Source organism: Schistocerca serialis, chromosome 11, assembly GCF_023864345.2.
Source record: "Schistocerca serialis cubense isolate TAMUIC-IGC-003099 chromosome 11, iqSchSeri2.2, whole genome shotgun sequence".
Taxonomy (NCBI): Eukaryota; Metazoa; Arthropoda; class Insecta; order Orthoptera; family Acrididae; genus Schistocerca; species Schistocerca serialis.
Window position 1 is genome coordinate 32,314,095 of NC_064648.1, and position 17,949 is coordinate 32,332,043.

The window sequence follows — 17,949 nt, forward strand, 5'->3', positions numbered from 1 at the left end:
GCAAGTATATACTGCAACAAAGTCATGAGTGTATACAGACACATCGTAATGGGGAAAGTGCCATGCAGGCACACAGGGCAGGCCATTATTGGTGGTCAAAATAAAACGAAAATAAATAAATAAATAAATAAATAAATTAGGATATTATGTTCAAAATTGTCTTTTTGCAGAGAGTGCAAGAACAAAAACCAAATGTACCTCTTCAAACTATATCTGAGGTAGCTGGACCTTTCAAAGTCTTAGCACTCTATATTGCAGGACCATTTGCCTTAACAGTAAAAAGTAACATCCATTTTATCTGTCGCTGACCATTTCTCTCATCATCTTATTGTGTGACCCACTGCAGACATGGCCGCTGAGATGGTTGTGAGAGCACTGGTAACTTATTTTGCACTACAATCTAGAAGTCCAGAGGCCATTATAGCAGACGAGGGACAAACGTTATGGCCAATCTTATCATACAGTTATCTTGACTGTTTAAAATAAAGAAGTTCAGAGCTACGTCATTTCATTCTAAGAGTAATGGCAGGGTTGAACACATTCATAAAACAGTACCTAGAATCTTATCTTATAACATGATTAGCTTCCCCTCAGACTGGGATTGTCTATTACCATATGTGATTTCATCATACAACACCAGAATACATGAAACCACAGTGTCGATTCCCTTTGAGGCTGTTTATCACCACAAAATCCATTCCTGTTTCAAGACTTATAAGCTGTCACCTGAAATGAATTCCAGCAAAGTGAAGTACCTGGCTAAAAGATTAACATTTATTTTGAAGAGAATTCAGAAGAACAATGCAGCTGAACATGGAGACAGCTCCATAGTTGAAAGGATGCTGATATACCCATTAGGAGATCATGGGATGTTATGACAAACTGCCATGAAATTGGGCAGAACTAAGAAATTTACATGACCCTGCACTAGACCATTACAGATTGTTCAGCAGAACAATGCAGCTGAACATTGAGACAGCTCCATAGTTGAAAGGATGCTAGGATGCTGATATACCCTTTAGGAGATCATGGGATGTTACGACAAACTGCCATGAAATTGGGCAGAACTAAGAAATTTACATGACCCTGCACTAGACCATTACAGATACTGAGCTCAGTCTGATCGCTTGACCAAGTATAAAGATATATAGCATCTACTGTAGTGGATCCAGCAAATCTCAGAAATATTTAGAACAGATTTTGGTATAAGTTACATTCTGTTACCCCATCAGTTTACAGTCTAGGGATTAAAAACAATTTTTATCTTACGTGGGAGATGAAACAATCCATTTCAATTAACTGGTGATTCTGCTCTGTGTTTTCACCTCGTGGCCTCTTCAGCCCCGTTTCACTCTTATTTATTCCTCTATATTTCATTACCTGCATCTACAACTAAATGGTTTTGTCACATGTTTGCATTATTTCACTACGTAGAGACACTGTCACTACATAATTGTCTAGGTTGTCTGGTGTGGCGAAGTTACATTAAAATTTATGAAATTTGAAAATCTGCATTACCACACAAGTGCAGATTGTAAAAGCCAGTATCATGGATAAGACTAATGTGTTGTTAGGAAAGGTCTGCAGAAATAAGATCCCACTCTCCGTGAACCAAAACACCTATTGTTAAACCACCGCCCAAGAAGCACAATCCAGCACTGCTCCACACACCTGGCCTCCAAGTAGACATTGATGATACAGTGTAGTATCTTTACTTACACTTGAGTGGCACAATTCAGCACCTTATGTAGATTCCATTTCTTCTTGGAACATACTGAAGACAGTTTGTCTCTTATACAACAAACTTGAATGGTCCCAGATTGATAGTTGAATTAACCAAACGTTGGTTTCACTTCATAAGTATCAACTAGATATATGCCAACCCCTATGTCGTTCTGGTTTCACTTGTGTTTTCTAATCGGAATTTCACTCTCCACAAGTACCAGGTAACACTGAATAGTAGTAGACTTCTATTCAAAGCATCCTGTTGCAATACTCTGGGACATGAATTTCTGCTTTCAGCACAAATGAAAGAAATTTGAAATGTCGCTATCGAACCATTCCTGTCATCCATTCCAAAGATTAGCTTATCTCTCAGTACACATCCTGTCTCATCACTTTTTCCAGATACTAGCAACAATGAACTGTTCTAGTCCTTACAATAGTTGATGACACAGGAGCAGCAACAAGTCACTAGATAGAGCTGCCACATGTATTATGGATTCCACCAACCCAATATTTTATTTAACATAACAGGCCCAGTAGTGACTTCCACCCTGCTTGCTATTGTGATACTCAGCATGACTCTATACTGCTGTTTCACACCCGAAGTTATGTAGCAGAACACACACAGCCACTCCAGCTTATCATGTTTCATGGCAAGTTCCAACACATTGTGTGAGGTGGAGTGGAAAAGTTGAGATATAACACATCATTTTAGGGAAAATGGTGAGTTACACTCTCTGTCCTAATGTATGAAATATGATTGAGATATTTCATTAAAAAAATACTTAAGTTTCAGACAGCGAATTGTGGGAGAAATAGTTTATTAATATTTGCAGGTAATACGGGGTATATGGGCGCAGCATATCTGCAAGATGGGATGACAAGTTCAGTGTCTCCACCTGGTGTGGGCCATTACTTCTTAGAAGTCAAACTTTGAGATGTGTTGCGACCATTAAAGAATGGTGCTCACAATTACCATAGAGACAATATACGAGCAAAAACAAATGTGTGTTTAAACTGTCATTCTGATATTATTTCTCAATCTGACATTTTGCTTTGTCAAAATGTATTTTTGTTGTGCAGTCTAATGAGACAAGACACCTATAACTCAAACAAGTGTAATATGATTGTGTTAAACATATCTTAGGGGAGCTATCTTCAATGTATAAAGGAGCTTCAATTTTCTTGGTCACAGATTCCATCTCTCTCTCACCTTCTAGCACTTAAGACACTGCAAAGGAAATGAAGTCCACTAAGAAGGACAGAAGCACATTTATTTGGATCTGATCAGCAGGTCCAAATCATTATTACTTCACATCATAGGCGACCACAAAAACAATAATATCTACCATTTACTGATCAATTCAATAGATGGATACACAATACCACAAAGCTAATAAGATTTATTTTTCTGCTGCCACAAACTGTCATCTTGTAATTTCAAAATTGCTCTGAGCACTATGGGATTTAACTTCTGAGGTCATCAGTCCCCTAGAATTTAGAACTACTTAAACCTAACTAACCTAGAGGCAGGATTCGAACCTGCGACCATAGCGGTCGCGCGGTTCCAGACTATAGCGCCTAGAACCGCTCGACCAGCCATCTTGTAATTTCACCTAGGATTGTCTTTAATTAAGCTACATGGTGTACACAAAGTCCAGGAACACTTTCAATTATTTATAGCATTAGAACCAAACATTGTACAGATATCATACACGTGTTACTTTGAAGAGAAACCCCGATTTCTTTTTTCTTTTTCTTTTTTTTTTCATGTATACGGCCACAGCATAGTTTGGTAATTTTGCTGATAGTCAGTGCTAGTCGCAAACATGGCCAGTTCAGGTGCAGAGCGACCTTTCTGTCTGTCGGAGTTCGATGAAAACAGGTGGGCTACCGCTGTTCAAAGATCTTTAGAACCAAGTACAGTAAGAAGCTACCAATAAGGAAGGCTATTTACCACTGGCACAATAAATTCCACCCCATTTTCATCGTGAAGTTCGTGGGTACCTGAGCACGGAGCTGCCGCATCAATGGATCGGCTGTGCTACAGAAGAGGACAGCAATTTTATGAAATGGCCTCCCCAATCACCAGATCTCGCTCCGTGTGACATTTTCCTGTGGGGACACATCTGGTTTATGTACCACCTCTACCATGTGATGTAGCAAAGCACCGGGAGAGAATACGAGAAGCGACTGCCACAGTCGAAGATGTCATGCTGGGACAGGTATGGCAAGAATTTGATTACCATATTGACTTCTGCCGGGTCACTTATGGTTCGCATATCAAATGTTTGTAAAAAGAAAACTTTCATAATTGAAAGTGTTCCCATACTTTATGTACACCTTGTACTATTATTTGGTATTTGTCTTGTAAAGTGTTTATTTGTGTTACTTTTTCAAACAACAGTCTCTTATTATTGTGCTTATTTGTTCATTTGATATTGTTTTAAGGTATTTTCACAATTTGTTCATTAAATTTAACTGAACTTGATTACCTTGCTGTTGTCGTCATACAATCAAAGGGATCACCCTTTGTTGTTTATTGTAAATGATTTATTATTTGTTCATTAGGTCACAGAAGCATCAGGTTTCCCAGTTGTCTTTTTATACTTATGTTACTTAAGTCATTTTGCATTATGTTACTAAAAAATCAAAGATTTCATGTTATGTTTTTGTTTCATTGTTGACACGCAATTTTCCTGTCTCTATCAATACATAATTTTTCAAACATTTATCAAACAATGGAAAATCCAGGATGGAATGTAACAATATTATGAAAAGGAATGTTGTTACTCACCATATGTTGAGTCGTGGATGGGCACAACAGAAAGACTGTCACAAATAAGCTTATGGCCAAAAACACACACACACACACACACACACACACACACACACACACACACACACAAACTGCAGTCTCTGGCAACTGATTTTGAAAATTTTAGATTGTTTAATAAGTACTTTATTTTAAGATAATTTGCAATGAGTTTTTTCTAGTTAAATAATGTTATTGTTGAATCTGAAATTTCACTCTGAAGAGGCATGTAACAAGAATGAGGAACCACTACACATATTTTGTATTTTTGTTTTTTTATTATTCATTACATTTCACAAATATTTTGCTTCAAAGTACAACAAAATGACAAATTTTACGATTACACACGAGAAGAACTCTTTGTGCTTGCCAGCACCACTATGTTTTTATCCCCTAGGTACACAAAGACATTAAGTTTTAAATGTTCATACTTTTCACTAGAACGTGTTGCTCATTTCACAGTGTGTTTACTACTAAGTAAGTGATTACTGACCATCCTTGTAAAAGCTAGCATCCAGTCATATAAATTGTTTTACGGATAAGATAGATGACTCCACGTCTATGTATGACGTTAATCCAAATCTTGATTAAGAATGATGTATAAATTGGAATGGACAGTTACAGAAAGTAGTCAGCTCACAACCTGTGACTACCATGTATTTTTTATAGTCCATAATAGCACTTATACAACCTCTAAATTAAGTAAAAATTGGTGCATGACTTTACACCACACCCATTAACAATGTGATAAACCTGCAATACGATGCACAAGGCAAATAAAAATCATGGATTAAGAAGATCCTTATATTTTCCTTTTACTGGGTTCAGTGGTCCATGAGCAAAGAGGCCAACATACACAATTTATGTTAAACTCTAATAAAATGTTAGAGTACTTGCTAATGACCTAAGCAGATAGTCTAGAAACAGCATTTGATGCTACGTGTATACTGATACAAATATTTGCTACAAGTTACTAAAGAGTGCAGACCTGAACCAGAATCACATTTTGTAAACAGTGCATTTCCAATTCAGGCATTTGTTGGAAATGAATGGATAGGTCTTTGTAGTAAGCTGACATTTTGAATCAATCCTAAGGCCCTACTTATACGGTACAATTGGAGAAGATCTGTCCATACCAGAGAGGTACCTGGAATGAACTCATAGTCCAGACCAATGTTTTCACTTGTTTGAGAAAAGTTTCATGTTACCCTTTTAATTATAAACTGCACACCTAAATCAGATCTTGCAATGTAGTTCACTATGCACCAAGGACAAATAATACCGCCAAACTTTACAAGGATTAACAACTACATCATTGTTCAATACCATATGCATAAATGTCCTAGCAGTACTTGTAGAATGTTGAAAATAATTCACAAATAAAGAAGGTGTAGTAGCAAAATATGTAACAACCTTCTCTTCTGAGCAATGCTAGTGACATTAATGCCTGGCCACTATGCAGAAATACAGAAATTATTTTTTCTAAATCACAAAATAAAGCTATATACAAAAGCACTTACCTCAATGGCAGTATTTAAATACTCAAGCCATATAGTTTCACCAAACTTCTTTACAGAACTGTGTAATTCAGAGCTCTTGAGTCATTGTATAAAATACCGTTACTTATAACACTTTTGTATAAACTTGCAGCATAGCTACAGTTACTGCATTTAGACTGTTGTGAACAAAGTGATGTTGATGGGGAAGCAGATGCTACAGAAGACTTGAGTCTTGCATTGTAGTGTGTATCTTGTGGGCTAATCTTAGTGGAAACCATTATGGCTTTTTCAAGGTGGCAATCGTTCATCAGGAGCAGGTACTGAAATGAATGAATAAGCATACAGTGCATTGTGTGATACAAGATTTACTTCTAATTACACAGGCAGCATTAAATAAATTGTAATAAATTACATACCAGCATTCCTTTCTAATGCTGAAAATATAATTAATCACAAAACAATGCCCTGAGCAAGAGTGAAGTTTACACGTTTTACTGGCTCATTTTCATTAATGTTTTACACGGGATCCCGGGTTTGATTCCCGGTGGGGTTGGGGATTTTTCTCTTCCCGGGGACTGGGTGTTTGTGGTATCGGTATCATCATCATCATCATCATCATCATCATCATTTGTGACGGTGGCTACAATGGATTGTGTAAAAAACTGGACTGTGTAAAAATTGGGACTTTGTACGGGCACTGATGACCGCGCAGTTGAACGCCCAACAAACCAAACATCATCATCATTAATCTTTTACAGAATCAAAGTAGTACCAATTTGTTAACATGCATTCTCCTGCAGTGCACAATTCTCAGAACATCAGAGCAGAATTTATCACAAAAGAAAAAACCACAAAAAAGTGAAAATTTCAATAAAGGTTTTAAGAATTGTCTACTAGAAAAATGCGGATAATTCAAAACAACTGATATGATTAATAAACTAATTTTATGGATACATAGGAAATGTACTAAACAAGATTTGGTACCTTAAGAATCACTACTTAATTAAAGAACTGTTGCACACAAATCATGTGCAATCATTGCAGCCCCAAGAGAGTCACATGTGCTTGCATTTTCTACCACCATTTATGTACGCTACTATACACAAATGATTACAATCACAGCACTGAATATTATCTCTGGCTTTGAGGATTGTGAAGACCCTACACACTGAAATCAGAAAATACAAGTGCTGCGGAACACATTCAAGGAGACACTGGACATGTTATGGGGACTCTCTCTCCATACAGTTTCCATGAGAGTCTACAAATAGTTTACAGTGTTCAATCAAGTATCCATGACAAACAAGTTGCTAACCAAAACATATCCAGGACACATTTTCCAGTTAACATGTCATGTGAAAGTGCAGTCAAGTACCCTGTGTATATGACATTATTCGAAGAGGTTTTCTGCATTCCTTGTCACACGTGGCTGGGCATAATCCTACTGAAGTACGCTGGGTGGTGTTGTCAGGAGGAAAATATGTACGTCGGACTCAAAACTATATTGATGCAGGAGTTGCTGTTCACATTTTCAAAACATTTACAATATAAGTCAATATATCATGTTGTATTGAAGGACCGTCAAATCATTGAACTCTGTGTTAGTCTGCTACATCACTCCACAACAAAATCAGCTGGACATGGATGGTTCAGTATGAAAGATGATAAGATTTCTCAGAGATGTATAAATAACCCACGCAAATTCAATTCCACATCTAGATAGACGGGATGTTCAAATCTATTAAATGTTACTCGTAGATGAAGGTAAATGTGCCACGGCACTCTGACATTCAGTGTCAAGACAGAAGCATAGACAGGCACATGGGCAGCAACTGAAGTCTGAAGTAAACGAACACTTTTATGTTTAACACTAACATTCCCAGCTACAATTTGTAGTGTATCAGAATGTTTTAGCAAGTATCCTGGTCGACTATGAAGAATCAGCCGAGCAAAAGATGATCACAATAGATGAAATAGGCACAAATAATGTGTAATGCGAAATTACAGACTCTCTGCACTGCTCTGTTTTGGCACAGTCATTGGCAGTGAACACACAGCACCTATCAGCTGGGCGCACATGTTATGATGCCTCCAGTTGAAGTTGTCACAGACTACCTGGAACACACACCTTACCGAAAACACAAGTTTCATCATTATGCCAAATGAATTAGTTTTTACTGTACCACTGATTGTCTGTACAGCCTTTTTAAGTCTGAAGTGTTCTAATGACTGATGTCTGTTACCACATATCCTATTTCAGTGGCTGTTAATAAGAAGTAATGCACTTTAAACTATAGAAGAGTTGAAATGAGAGTTCATTTTAAGTCATTTTGTGGCTCAGAGCAGAGATTGCTATCTTCCACTTAGTGTTCCCTGCAAGATGGAACAAAGTCTAAAAGAATTGGATGTTTGAGCATGGCCATGGCCTGAAGGATCCAGACCACTAGAATGAATTAGCAAGACAATAATTCATCAAGAAGAGACGTATGAGGTAACAGACAACAATCTAAAATGGTGTTCAAGGAATACTCAAGCTATGTAATGCATACCCACAGCTTTTACCACAGCCATTTCTCAGATTTTACACTTTACTTGATAACAATGAGGGGAGATGAAACTGTTATGCTGGAAATATTCCAAGTTTCGCAAGAAAGTATACCAATTTTCAAGAAATATTGAGAAGATAACATTTGTTGCCTGTGGCAACTGAGAATTAACAAAGTTACATTACTTGACGCATTACACTGGCTAAATATTTTGACAATTAATGAAGGATACTGAGAAATGATTATTGAAAAGTTCACAATAACATCATTCGTGAACAAAATACTTCAATAGAGGGTAGAAAACTGGCAGCCACGAATAACAACAGGACGGATGCATTACAGATATGCAACACAGATATAACACAACTATGATTTAGAAGAAAATTTGGAGAGTGTGACAGAGAAGACAGCCTGACTTATTTACTGCTGATGGACAAAACATCTACCATCTCAGCACATCCGTCGACTATGAGACTACATGTCGAACATGCCTAGCACAATATTCATTGCACCGGTAGCCACCGAGCTGATGTTGGCACTGTGGTTGCTAGTTATCGGCAACACATCCGACACAACATAACTTCTCGCCTTAATCCTGTGAGAAGTGACCAATTACTTCTCCTATTTGTTGTGTTGCACATGATTACACATCTGTGACTGAGATCACAGGAGGACTGTCATAAATTACAGGAGTAATAATAAAAAAGATTAAGTACAAAATTTCAAAAAGTTACTAGCTGATAACAGTGAAGTATCAAAAGACAAGACCCTTAAAAACTGGGAGACAAAATTAAATCTGACTTTGTGTCTAAATTGTCGAAACAAAATAACAGAATGATTACTTAGAATATAAAGTTAACATACTAGAGGAGAACTTACCATCATGGGTGCACAATATTGCTTGTAATGAGTTTTGTCATTATTTCACAATGGAAATACACGTTTTCATACAGTACAAACTGATATTTCAAATATGAAAGAGCACGTAGAGTCTTGCAACATGAAACAGTCGAGTCCTCAGTCTACGTTAACCGGCTTAGAGGAAAGATTGCAAATGTTTGTTGAATGTGAGGTGTAATCCACTAGAGCAAAACCACTTTTGTGGAAAGCAGTACTGATCACAAAAATGAATCTGAAAAGATTTGGGATGTGTTAGAGGAAACTAAATGAGCTCTAGAAATTAGAAAATTTCATCAAAGTCTGGCAGTACTGAAAGAATTATTTGAAGATTTACAGCTAGGAAATAATATGAATTTGTGAAAACATATTTCCCAAATTTAAACCGCAAACTGGGGGTGATGGTCGGAGGAGGGGGGTTTGTTCAACTAATGTATTTCTTATGTGTATTCTGATGTTCACTACCTAATAAGGGGGATGACTTGAAAAAGGTAGACTTCACACTAGATTACTTAGTGGGAAATTCAGCAGAAGGGGTAACACCCATTCAGAGGACTAAGTCATGGAATGATTTTCAGGAGAGTATTAAATCTAAGTACTGGTCTCCAAGCACTCAAGAGAAATTGATACTAAAATTATTAGACCCAAAACAACACAACAATTCTTGGGGCATGAACAAAAAGGTTTACTGAATGGCACCTTACAGGGTCATTCCATACCAAGCGGTCTAGGAAAAAAATAATTGGTTGCTCGACCATCTCAAAAATTTGATATTTACTGTGTGAGTTCCCTAATGTTCAGTCGGCTCAAAAAAAATTTAATTTCTTTTTATTTTTTATCAATTGGAAACTGTGGCCATTTTTGTTTCACTCTGTAAGTGGCTTTTTGCATTAACATGCCTTATAGGGTTTTTTTAAATTATTTTGTAATGAGTTGCCCCAGACCTTTCAAACAAGAAGCATTTAATTCAGCACACACTGGACTATAAATTAAAACTGTGATCACCTAGCATAATGTATTCCTTAATTTTTAATATCTCAAAGCTACTGGGCACAAATGAAAAACCTCAATTTCTGTAACAGTATTCCTCTAAAGGAGGAATTTCTCAGCCTTAATATTTTTTTTGCTATTACATTACACATTACTGTTACTTTTTATAGAGTATCAATGGTGAGAAGCTTACACATAAAACATACACTATTTAAAAAAAAAAAAGGATTTTGAATTTTTTCATTCTTTGGCCAGTAATATCTTTGTTACGGGACCAGATAAAAATCTGTAAATTACACACTTGATAGATCTTCATGATATCAAACTTCAGTACAAATTTCAACTTTGATTGAATGGAAACTTACGGAATGGGGAAAAAAATTGAACATGAAGAGTCAATAATATGTTTCTTAAGATCTGCAATATCAGAACTAATGGAATAAAATAGATCAATTAAATAATTCACACACAAGAATAACACATAAAATTAAAATAAATGATTACTTGTTGAATCAATCCTCTGAAGACAGTTTCACCCAATCCTCTGCAGACAGTTCCACCAGGCTAGGTGACAGCATCTGAAAGTCTGTACAAGCTCACAGATGAGCCTGTACAAGTCTGTGCATTGTCTTCCCCTTCGACCATCATCTGTTTACTCAACTTAGTTAGCAATGAGCTCTTGAAGTGTGGCATTTACCAGTGGAGTCTCAGTGTTCTATTGGTGTTCTTATTAATGAAGCTTGGCATAAAGGTGTGTATGGATTGTTTCCTAAAGACATTGCATTAATTGAAGATTATAGTGATGAAGAAAAAGTGTTGCTTTACTTACGAATTGGCTCAGAGGTTAATTCAACCTGCAAGTAGCATGAAATCACCTTTTTGACCACTCTTGCTTGGACCCTTTTAAGAATCATAACAAAAGGTCTAGAGAAATAACGTCTGATAATCATTTTTTTTTAAAATCTGTTTTATCAATATAATACCAGGGAAGTCGTTACGTCCAACATGTTATTCTAAGATATTTGTTATTAACAAAGAAAGGGATGGTGATGGTCTAGATAAAGAATTTTGTGATTTATCAGAGACTACAAAAAAGGATCGAGATTGTGAAATCCTATATGTATTGCTTACTAGTAAAATTAGAAAAAAGACCTTTCGTTTTGAATGTAAAACTGAGAATGTGGCAATTACTGTCACAAAGAATTTGGAAGTTTGATTTCAAAAGAAAAGTTGCATTAAATCGGATTGAAGTTCTAAGAATTCTCTGATCAAATATGATGATTTGACAGAAAAGCTAAAAACTAAGAATTGTATTTCAGACAAAGAGGATAAAGTTAAGATTATCAGTTCACTACAAAATTCTTGGAGTCGAGCAAAAGTTAGTAATGAATTTAATGTGTCAAAATAATTGGTTAAATTAACACGGCAGTTAATAAAAGAACACAGAATTTTACCAGCATTACAAAATAAAAATGCATCTAATTTCATAGATGAAAACACGACTGAAAACGCTATTACATTTTATGAATGAAGCAACAACAACTGTTTGATGGATGGCAAAAAAGGTTGTTTCTGTGAAAGAAAATGGTACTAAGGTTCAGATATAAAAAAAAGGTTGATATTGTGTAATTTAAATTAACTATTCACTGAACTCAAAAAAGAACATCCTGACATTAAAATTGGAAGATCGAAATATTGAGTTGAGATCAAAATGGTGTATTGTTGGAGGGGCATCTGGCACCCATTGTTGGGAACATTCATAATTTACTCTTTGATGTGTTATATGTATGGTAGTTTATGTTTTCTCCTTTATCTTAGTTATGTACAATGTTGAATAAATGGTCTCTAAAAATGTGTGTTCCTGGCAATATGGTGTTTCACGTATTTGATTAAAAGGTCAACTTTATAATCTCACAGAGGACTAATTAGAGTCAATATCTAATAGGTTATGGGCCCAGGAGAGATTAGTGAACTTTTCATACCAAAGGAATAAACTGATAAATCAAGGTTGCTATCGTATTTTTTTGCTTAGAAACTTTCAAGATTTATTTGTTTAACTATCTCAATGTATTCAAGATGGCTTTGGGTGGACAATCACTGTTTAATTTTGAGAAGTTGACCAGTACGACAAACTACAACGACTGGAAATTCACATTGGACATATACCTGAAACATGAGGGACTATGGGAAACAATTGCTGGCACTGAGGAAGATGAGAAGAATGTACAGAAAGTATTATCAAAATTATGTTTATCTGTAAATTCATCTGTGTATCCAAAACTTCGTGGAGCAACGACTGCTAAAGAAGCATGGTAAAATTTACAATTTGCATTTGAAAATAGGAGTTTATCTAGTTATATTGGGCTATTACAATGCTCAATGAATGTACGATTAGGTTCTGAGAAAAATATGGAGGCGTATTTGTCGAAAATTATGTCACTTTCTCAACAAATTCGAAGCATTGATATTTGGTAAGAAAATGGACGATGATTTCGTAGCTGCAATTACGCTAAGTGGACTCCCAGCAGATTTCCAACCCTTGATTACGGCCATTGAGAATTCGGGTGACAAGATTACTAGTGATTTAGTAAGTCAGCGATTAATTCAAGAATCGACGAAACGTCAAATTGCATCCACAAATGAGACCACAGATTCGGTGCTGGTAGCTAGTAAGCAGAATAGTAAACACCAGAAGACGAATATCGAACGTGATGTTTGAAATATCAAGCCTTTTAAGTGTGCTTGTCAGAAACCTGGCCACAAGGCGAATGGGTGTAGAACAAAGTATAAACCAAATAAATTTTCAAATTCTGCGAATGCAGTGAGTACTGAAAACGAAACTGTGTTAATGGCTCTAACTGCATCTTCGTATCATAGTGATGACTAGTATGTGGATTCGGGTATTCACGACACATGACGAATCAAACAAACTCGTTCAACACTTTCCAATGGACCACAGCTGCTGAAGTGACAGTAGCAAATAATAGCAATCTTCAGGCTATTGGAGAAGGCGATGTTCATTTTCGAGTTACTTGTGACGACAAGAATAAACAGATAACTGTTAATGATGTTGCGTATGTTCCAAGCCTTGCATACAACCTACTGTCGGTTAGTCAGATGACAAGACGTGTATTGTGTGTATTGTTTGACAATGCGCAGTGCGGTGTATACAATATAAGTGATGTAATTGTTTCTGGAACACCAGTAGCCACAGCAACTCAAATAAATGGTATGAAGTGCACCATTACGCAAATGTTGTAGAAATTGACAGTTATGAATTGTGGCATGGAAGATTGGGACTTTTCAATCGTGTAAGCATGCATTTATTAAAAAAAAAAAAAAAAAATGGCTGATGGACTGAACTGGTCTAACGTCAATTTAGATCCGTATATTCCCTGCATAAAAGGTAACAACCTTTTCCTAAGACATCAGGTAGAAGAGTAAAAGATCTACTTGACATTGTGAACTCTGATGTTTGTGAACCAATGGGCATGGCATAGTGGGGAGGATCACGGTATCTTCTCACTTTTACGGATGATCTGTCAAGAAAATCTTTTGGTTATATGTTAAAATCAACAACAGTGACACATTCATCGAATTCAAAGCACGAGTAGAAAATGAAACTGGTCGAAAAATCAAAATACTTCGAACAGACAATGAAAAAGAGTTTGTCAATCGGCGTATGAAGTTATTTTTAAAGACGAATGGAATTCAACATGAAACAGCAACTCCTTTCACGCCAGAACAGAATGGTGTTGCAGAACGCTTAAATCGGACAATCATTGAAAAAGCAAGATCAATGTTAACAGATGCAGGTCTAAGTAGACAATTTTGGGCTGAACCTGTAAACATAGAATTTGAAGAATCGATCTCCAACAAAAGCTGTTAAGAACGTCACTCCTGAGGAATTATGGAGTGGTGTCGTCGGATAAATTTGAGTCATTTACGAATCTTTGGACGTCGAGCATTTGTACATATACTAAAAGAAAAAAGGACGAAATTAGAAGACAAATCTAAGGAACTTATCTCTGTTGGATATTGCAAAGATTCTAAAGCATATCGTCTGACTGATCCAAATTCACCAAAGACAATTGTGAAAGACTGTGATGTGCAATTCATCGAAAACTCAAAGTGCACTTGTAGAAACAGTAATCCAAACAGTAACCCAATTGACGATAATCGTATAGACAGTCATCAACTAGTGCCAGCAACTAACATCACTGAAGGGGCAACTGAACTGACACAAATCTGCTGGAGTTGACAGAAATGCAGTTTATCTTGAATTAACACAAAGTGACACTGAGAAAACAGTAAATAGCAACGTACATAGTCGCACGGAAGTTGCATTACCAGAAATTAGAAAATCATCATGTGAAAGAAAACCCAATACTAAATATTTTAATGATGATTTTGCTTGTCTTCCCTGTATTTCTGAACCAAATTCGTATGAAGAAGCAATGAATTGTGGTGACTGTGGAAAATGGAAGGAAGCCTTAGATAATGAATATAAATCTTTACTTGAAAATGAAACATGGACTTTGACTGATTTACCACCAGGCAGGAAGGAAATTAATTCGAAATGGGTGTTCAAGGTGAAAGAAACGTCAAATGGTGAAATTGAACGATATAAGGCTCGTTTTGTAGCGAAAGGTTATTCCCAAATACAAGGAATAGACTTTGATGAAACGTTCACGCCTGTTGTTCGTCATTCTTCACTTCGCATCCTGTTAGCTTTATCAGCTGAATTTGATCTTGACGTTGAACATATGGATGTTCAAACTGCGTTCCTATATGGTGATCTCGATGAACAAGTTCACATTCGTCAACCTGAAGGCTACGTGAAGAACGGGGAGGAGATGAAGGTTTGCAAGCTGATGAAGGCAATTTATGGTCTAAAACAGGCGTCACGTGTTTGGAATATGAAATTAGATGTGACATTACATAAAATGAACCTAAAGAAGTCAGAATACGATTCTTGCATTTACTTCAGAATTGAGAAACAAAATATACTCATTATAGCTGTTTATGTGAACGACTTGATCATTTTCTCCAATAGAAATAATAGGTGGAAGAAAGACTTGAAGAAAGGACTAATGAATCAGTTTAAGATGAGAGATCTTGGTAAACTTAGTTGGTGTCTTGGCATGAGAATAAAATGTAACAGGAAACACGGGACGATTAGTATTGATCAAAGCAAATACGCAGCAAACATACTCAAGAAATTTGGTATGGAACATTGTAATCCGGTTGCATATCCATTTGAACCTGGCTCAAAGCTGCAAAAATGTGAAACTAAATTGACAGATGAGGAAAACCTTGTGTTACATCGCATTCTTTATCAGCAAGCCGTAGTATCACTACTGTATTTAGATCAAAGCACAAGACTGGACATTGCATATGCTGTGCAGGTTCTAAGTAGATTCAATTCTAATTATTGGAAAATCCACTGGGAAGCGGTCAAACGAATTATGCAATATATTAAAGGCACAGTCAATGTAGGAATAACTTTCCGAAAAAGTGGAACAACTGAAACTGAAGGTTTGTGTGATGCGACAGCAGTTTCCTGGACTTCAAACCGACAACAAACCGTCGCTCTATCACCTACAGAAGCTGAGTATATGGCTCTATCAGCAGCAGCGAAAGAATCGGTATAACTTCAAGGATTGCTTCGTGAATTGTGTGTTTCGCATAGTGAAAAACCAGTTACGTGTATGCTGTGACAATAGAGGTGCCATTGCACTGAGTCACAATGGTGTGCATCACGCTCGAACAAAACACATTGATGTGAGGCACCACTATACTCGTCATTTAATTAAAACAGGAAAATTCAGTTGAAACCTGTAAGTACCGATAACAGAAAGCTGATTTTTTGACAAAGGCACTGCCTAAAGGTAAACTTTCAGAGTTTACAAATTGACATCTCGAGAACTTGTGGGGGTGTTGGGAACATTCATATTTTACTCTTTCATGTGTTATATGTATGGTAGTTTATGTTTTCTCCTTGATCTTTGTTATGTACACCGTTGAATCAATGGTCTCTAAAAATGTGTGTTCCTGGCAATATGGTGTATTGCGTATTTGATTAAAAGGTCAACTTTATAATTCACAGAGGACTAATTAGAGTCAATATCTAATAACCATAATGTTTGAATTTGTTTGTATCATCAGAATGCAAATTTCATGATAGATGGCGCTAATCTTAAATAGTTGACCATAAAGACTTTTTGGAAGTTCTCATTTGCAATATTAACTGTTACAATTGTATGATCATGGGAAAATGTCAAGACTGTCCAGGCAAACAAGCTTTCCTTGACGTGTGTGAAGCATCAGAAGATGATTTGATGCCTGAAAATATACAATACAAACAATGGGTGGTAAAGACAGAATGGAAATGGTGACAATTACAAAACCACACAAAGAGTTTTTTGGAGTGTTAACCAGCAAACCTTGAAAACCTGAATTACACCATTTTATTGCCAAAGTTCAGGACAAATTTCTGAAAGACAAAAAGCAAACCTTGGCAGCTGAGTGCTTAGTTCTTGCCGACTTTTCAGAAAACAATTCCTTTATTGCTCAAGATGAAGTACAAGAGTACAACTGGATAAACAAAGAACCCACAATTCATCCATTTGTGTTCTATTATAAAGGTCAAAATAAAATCACAGTTTTTGTGTCATAAGTGACTACACTGAGCACAATGCTACAGCAGTGCATGCTTTTCAACTGCAATTAACAAACTAGATAAAACAGGACAGAACTTCCATAAACAAATTGATCTACTTCTCTGACTGTGCTGCAAGTCAATATAAAAACAAAACAAAAGAATTATTAACATCTCCTTTGCAGGAGAAGGACATGGATTTGATGCAGAACGGCACATTTTTGCATTATGCTTCAGGAAAAATGCCTGTGATTGAGTCGGGGGTGCAACAAAACAAGCTGTCACAAAATCTAGTCTTCCGTAGACCTAAGAGAACCAAATCTTGACACCTCAAGAAATGTTTAAATTATGTAAAGCAGAGGTAAAAGATTTACCAATGTTTTTAAAATGTGAGGAAATACAAGAACTCTACACCAATATCTTGGAGGAAAGATTCAAAACTTGTCAGAAGATTAAAGGCACCTGATCGTTTCATTGTTTCATATTTCAGTCAAACAACTTGCTGAAGTGTAAGATCACATCAACATTCCCTGATAGTGAACTTCCCCAGTGTGGAAAAGATGTAATACTGACACTTAAAAATAAGGACATAGTGGCATGGTTTTATGGTGAAAAATGATGGATTGGTGAAGTTGTTAATACTGATTGTAAAAACCAGTATGTGCATGTTTCATTTTACACCTACCAGGACAAAGGATCGTGTTTAATAAAGTTGAAAAGGATCTTGCCTGGACACCTGTTAAAAATGTACTGAATAACATGTCTCCCTTGGAATTTACGACTGCGACTGGCCGAACTTTTAACCTAATGCCAAAA

General features: G+C 36.4%; 1 long non-coding RNA gene across 1 annotated transcript in view; it reads right to left on the reverse strand.

Moving 5' to 3' along the window:
- Positions 1–4,798: 4,798 nt before the first annotated feature.
- LOC126427333 (uncharacterized) overlaps positions 4,799–17,949 on the reverse strand; it is a 29,473-nt gene continuing 16,322 nt past the window's right edge. Inside the window, exon 3 of the long non-coding RNA XR_007576635.1 lies at positions 4,799–6,359. This is a non-coding gene — a long non-coding RNA (uncharacterized LOC126427333). The remainder of the gene's footprint in view (positions 6,360–17,949) is intronic.